We start from the raw sequence: 6,354 nt of genomic DNA, 5'->3' as shown, positions 1-6,354 counted from the left end.
GACCTTTCTATACTCCGGCGGCCCTGGCGACTCCCGCGGCGCGCGTCGGTGGGTCGCCAGCGCGGCGCATGCGCAGAATCTGGCTACGAGGGCGCGCTTCCTGCGAGAATGCGCCATTTCCGGTTCCTTTTCATTTCGAATAGCAGACGAGAATTCTCGCGCTTCTTGAGCGCCAAGTTCGAGCGATGGCGTGGACGTACCTTGCCCGACGAAAACTCGCTCTTGCACTGTTGGTGCACCCCCTGCGCCGCAAGCGTAGGTGGTAAATGTTTATACCCTACATCTTTGACAAGCGCACGGTCTCGTGTCGTGTCGTGTCGCACGGTCTCGTGTCGTCCTCACCTGTGTTCCTCGTGTCGTAGAAACACAGGTGAGGACGAATTCCCTCGATCAGCTTCTCGACCCCCGACCGAGTCCGATTCTTCGAACATGGCGCCACACGAAGTGCTCCCGTCGTCTGCTATTGCTCGTATTCGCCGCGCTTCCCGCGGGAGGGCTGCCGGGAGCCAGCGCGTGATGCATCCTGGTCCGGCGTCGCCGGCGCGGCCGGCGCGGAATACGGCATGCTCCATTTTGGCGTCGAGGTGGTCAGGCTGCGTCGAACGCCGCCGGTCGCGTCGGTTACGCCACGACGCCGGAGTATAGAGCGTCGGGTTTTCGCCGACGTGACGTCGCTGTGACGCGCTCGCGCGCGCGCACGCGTTACGTCGGAGTATAACAGAGCCTTTAGCGCAGCCAGGAGTTGCGACATAGTGACGACAGCGACACTCACGTTCGCGCCAGCTTTTTGCCAGAAATTTTATTACCAACCGCCAGGATCGCGACATCCGTTAGCATGACATTCCGGCTTCTGTGGCGTCATTTGTTGCCCCTTTGGGAATGGGACCACGCTCGATGCATCACTAAACACACCAGTCGGAGACACCGAAGTCAGAGGAGTGCAACTTCCTATACCGCCCATGGAACGCAAATTGGAAAACCCTGGGAGGCCGCAGCGCCATTTGAATCCCCTGGTATCTGGTGGCTGTACTAAAATCAACATGGCGGCACAGCGAAACCAAAACCGAAACTGCACGGCAGCGCCATTGTGTTTGGATGGATGGGCGGCAGCTTGCGCCACCTAGAGTTAAAAGTATATATATTGTGGCTTTTTTTTTTTTTTTTTTTTTTTTGCCCGGGATGCGCGTTGCTTTGCTAGGCTTCTGCTGCTTTGCGGCTGGTTTTCGCATTTCAATGCTGGTTAATGTGCGTTGAAACGCACACAAGCCAGCACTGAAAAGCGAGACCAGCAGCAAAGCAGCAGAAACCTAGCAAAGCAACGAAAGTGACACATACACAAAAAATATGCAATGCTTGTCCTTTTGCGTTCATTTTTATTCAACAGACAGTAGAAAATACAGACGAAATTTCTCACTGTTTTGCACACGAGAAACAAAGAAATGAACAACAAAACAAGATAAAACGTTAAGGTTATACGTGCGACGAAGGTGATGATATGTGTCCTTGCAAATTTGATTATATAAGTAAGCATATAAGTAAAGACAGACGACGGTGTCTTAATTGCAACTAAAGGAAACTAAGCAATGAGTACCAAGAAAAACAGCTCAGCTCTTTGGTATTGAGTCTTCATCGAGAACCTGCCCATTCGTTTTTAATATCTCACTGCTAAACGAAACGGGAAACCAGAGCGGATCGCTCTATCGCTCATCCTCGGTTAATCGAAAAATATTTAGGCTCATATTTTCACTCCTCGCGAACAGACGCGTGAATCGCTGACAACAGTGCCAAATAAACAGCTCACAGCAAAAAGTTTGCCATCTTTTAAAGTGAGCATATGTGCTCGATCTTGATATGAAAAAGTCTACACAGAAGTCTCCAGTAATTTGACAATGACATATTTCTCGCGGCGAGTGAAGAGCAATCCTGAACAATGATAGGATTTGCTTTTGTGATTGGAAACCATCGTAGCTATTGCCAAAATCAAACAATACTCACTACCACTGCGACAGTTAGGTTTTGTTGCAAACATCTAATCAGAAACTTAAGCAAGAGAAGACCAAAAGAGCGTACCGCACGTCCATTCGAACTCGAAACCATTGATATCCCGGCTTTCGGCAGTCATTGTTTCCCCACTTGGCACATCAGGTGGTGTGTTGATGACGATAATCCATGCTTGACCACATTACACCAACAACAAGTTCCCACGAAAAAGAAAAGATAGCCGCGCGCGCACGAGCGCGGGACGAATCTCGCGCCGCGACGCACTCCCAGAAGCGAAGCAACTCACCGGCTCGCGTCCCTCGCGCGTTCTAACGGTCCACCGACTTCCCGGCGCCAGCGGCCAGCGCATCTCGAGGCGCGAGGCGCGGGTTCGGAGAGAGAGAAAGCGCGCCCAGACACGTTGAATGAGTGAAAGAGAAAGTTACGATAACAAGCTTTAAACCCATCCACACCTTCAAAACAACTTCAACTTTAGTTCGCTTAATTAAATATATGAATCATATTTATTTAAAATGAAATAACAAGTGCCAACAGCCGCTGGGAGCGCGGCAATCGGAAGCAGTTCGCCGGACCGGACAAACGTCATAAGTATACGCGGCGGGACGGAAGTAGCCGAGAGCTTCACCCCACTGCCGAAGTCGTCACCGTAGCAACCGTAGCTCAACGGTTCCATTTTCGGTATGAACGAGTTGTCCTTTCCGTCCAACCTTCGTCACAAAGTTCGGTATCGCCGCGTGTTTGAAATGAATCTGTTTTATTGAAGCAGATGAAAGCAGCACGTGGGCTTAAGATGTTGTTCAATACTCACTTTGAGGTCTCCGGAAGAGTGCAAGGTAATTATCGTGAGCATGCTTTCTCGGAGGACAGCTCCATAGGAACCGAGTGCTTCTCCATTGTTGAACCTCGTTAATGTCAGTTCTACCATACATACTCCGTTTTACCTTAATAACCAAAGCGAGGCTCGGAAACCAAGCTCATAGTTCTGGCAGTTGCTCGCCGAGATACCGAGGAGCTTGGCATGGTTCAGTGCATAGAGAGAGGCAGTGTCTATTCTGCCGGCAGCCGATTCTCCCGGCAGTCCCATCCCATTGGCTGTCTGAAGTCATGTGAACACTGCGGGTGGAATATTGACTTAATTCTTCCGGTACTACATAGAAACACGTTTCATAAACGCGTTCGCTGAGGCGACGTTTTAAGGGGGGCGCGTGTTAACCAGTTAAGCCCCCCCCCCCCCCCCCCCCCCCCCCCCCCAACGTCCCCTCTCCTCCTTCAGCCCAGTTTCCTTCATCTTACTTGCCCTCTTGCTTACTTGACATATTTTGAACATCAAGTTTATCGATTGTTGGTTAATTTCTCTCCCTGTCGGCTTCCTTCTAGGTGTTTTCTTCCGCAAGGTATGTATGCCGAATCGGAAAAGAGAAAAAAAAGCAAGAACCCAATTTGCCCTCGCATCTTAACTTGCCATGTGCACGCATATCTCTTTGACTCAGTGCACCAAGGAGAAAGCGGAGGAGCTGGAGCTCAGAGGCTGGGTCCGCAACACCTCTAAGGGCACCGTCGAAGGTGTGGTGCAGGGAGAGAGGGAGAAGGTTAACGAGATGTGCGTACAGCTTTGCAAGTCGCTGGTAAGCGCAACTTTTGATTCTTGGGCTAAATGTCGTATCTTTCCGTTTTAGGAAGGGATGGCTGAGCAGTGTCGGAAGTCCTCACTCGAGCATCTCCAAGTGCGTCTTTTCAGATGAGAGAGACGTCCAAAGTCCCGAATACTCAAACTTCGCAATCAGGAAGACGACCTGAATTAAGGTACCTTCTCATCAACAAACTTTGCAATCAAGTCTTTGTGGCTGAGCATTTGTGGACCAAAAATGCTGTCACAATGTTGTTATACACTACAGCTTGGAGCTCGACGTCGTCGTATTTTCACCGAAAACAGCTACATGAGAAGGCAAATCACAAAGCATGAGCCATGTGCGGCTTTTGATGTGTCAAAGTGCAGATATCGTACATCTCAGTTACCTGTGCTAATTTGCTTTGTTAAATGCTCTACCGCAGCCTCATTCAAGTGCTGAGGTTGTCGTTGTACTGATCCAACTGACAAAATAACTAATGTGAACTTAACAAGCTAGATTGACAGATGTAATTGATTGTAAGTTTCAAGGTAGACATTAATCTGGTTAATGAAACAAAGCACTGCTCAATTATAATGGACATAGTACTGTACCAGCCAAACTTGAAGTAATGCTGTACAGTTGTTGACACATGAAAACATTTGGGCACGCAGGGATGATACCACTAGCTACCTCACAGCAAGATCTGTCTCTAGAAGTCAACTTAGCACCCCCTTACCCAATAGCAGTGTGGGCTCTTGTGCTACATCAGTTGTGACCACCCTAGCACCAAAGTAACGATGGCTTTGCGAAAATGATAACATGCACGTTTAAGGGGGAAATGAAATGATTTTAATGTTGGAATTTAATGTTGGAAGAATATGCAGCTTGTATTTCTTAGTATATCTTGGTGCAAGTGAGAAAAATACATTCTCTCCCCTTGAAAGACTGCAATTCCGCTGCCTAATCGCAAACAGAAACACCTGTTATTTCCCAATCTGCAGCTGCGTATGGCAGTTGTGGGAACCACGATGCGACATCATCAATGGAGTACACTCGTGGGTTAGCAAGTCGTGAAACAATTCGGAGTCAAGTTTGAAAGAAATCTTGTTTAAGCATGCATAAATCCATCAAAAGACTTGCATTATCACCAGAAGTTTTATTAAGTTTTCATGGCACCATCTAGCTGTAGTCAACAAAAGTATCCCCCATCCGTTCGAACAAACCCGGTTCCCCGTGGTAAAGCCGGTTTTTTTGACAAACGGAATCTGCGTCTGCGTTTTGTTTTTTGCCTCGATTTGGACCGCTCACCGCGACTTTCGGCGACATTGACCGGGTGCTCTTGTGCCCAAAAAAACAGACCTTGAAAAGTTGACAAGCACGGAGCGAGCGCTGATGGACTAGGTGACAGGACCTAACTGTTGTATGGTCTCCCCGTTACATCACTGCGCACATCACTTGGAAGATGGTGTAACCACAAAATTCAATGTGTTTCATTTTTTTCTAAATAATAACTAGTGCATACAAAAGAAAAGAAAAAGTTTCATTTTATAAATGACAAAGACTTCTTCCCGCGATTCATTGATCAAAGTCTGAAAATCATTGCACTGCCTCTTTAAACAGTGGCACAAGCATAATTCAAATAGATTGTTGAAACGGAGTTGATGGTTCGTAAATTGCTGCTGCAGGACGTGCAATAAAGTGTAGATCAAGGTGATTGCAAGCTTTTTTCCAAGTTACAACAAAATATTTTTTTCTTTTTCAGGTATAGATTTTGGACATGTCATGCTGTAGTGGAGTCTTCAAAACTTCTTCCCTGGTTGTCATGGTAGGAGGGTGGATTAGACAAACCTAACAAACTAGCATTCACATTAATAATGTGCGCTGTATAAATAAATCCCCTTGTGCTCATCAACTGCTTGTAGTCACTTTAATCAATTTTAGAAATGTGCCTGTTTGTATTGTCTACCATAATAAACAGCTCAATATTGATATGAATGAACTCACTGGCAACTTATAATTTTCCAATTTGAGTTCACAACTTGTATATAAAAAATATTCCAGGTGCTTGAGTATGCTTCTCCCACAGCGCAAGTGCACTGTAGCAAAGCGAGCACACATAGCAAAGGTGTCCTGGCTTTGGCTTTTCTGCACTGTGGAAGCACTCAGGGAAACAGTTCTCTGTGGGGTTTTGCGCACATTCCGCTAAAGTTTGAGCTTTGTTGTACAGAGCTGCTAAAGCAAACAAGCGATCAACATCTATTTTTGTCTGTTTTTTTTTTTTTGTTTGGTTTTTTTAGCATTAGGATGTCGTCATCAAAACTATTAGGGGCAACACTGCTTCTAGAGCTTTCTTTTTTACTATATTAATGTGATCCAATTCAAATTATATTTACATAGCTTATCTACCTTTACAATCTGACAACAAATATGTGCTTTGTTAGGATGTAGCTTAATTAGTCTTGCAAATATTAAAAGTTTTATTTGCAAAAATTATGGGAGGATTAAGACAATTTGAAATAGTGAAATCATAAAATAAACATATATCGGTAAACTGAAGGGTCTGTGGAATGCAATAAAGCAGTGGTTCTCAAACGAGGGTCCGCGGACCCTTTTAAGTCCGCGAAGGGAATCTAGGGGTCTGTGAAGCCCTGCCTAATCAGACAAACCTGGAAATAAAAGTTGTATTTTTTCAGATTAAGAAGAAATGTTCCAATTATCTGGTGATTTTTCTTGTGTGTATGTC

General features: G+C 46.1%; 1 long non-coding RNA gene across 1 annotated transcript; it reads left to right on the top strand.

Moving 5' to 3' along the window:
* The first annotated feature begins 2,662 nt into the window (after positions 1-2,662).
* Positions 2,663-5,523, top strand: LOC8053353. Its single transcript, XR_005714819.2, has 4 exons — positions 2,663-2,834; positions 3,492-3,601; positions 3,678-3,804; positions 5,374-5,523. It is a non-coding gene; the product is annotated as an uncharacterized LOC8053353 (long non-coding RNA).
* Positions 5,524-6,354: the final 831 nt, after the last annotated feature.

This window comes from Ixodes scapularis, unplaced genomic scaffold (assembly GCF_016920785.2).
Source record: "Ixodes scapularis isolate PalLabHiFi unplaced genomic scaffold, ASM1692078v2 PGA_scaffold5__190_contigs__length_132052651, whole genome shotgun sequence".
NCBI lineage: Eukaryota > Metazoa > Arthropoda > Arachnida > Ixodida > Ixodidae > Ixodes > Ixodes scapularis.
This window is presented reverse-complemented; position numbering and strand designations above follow the sequence as displayed.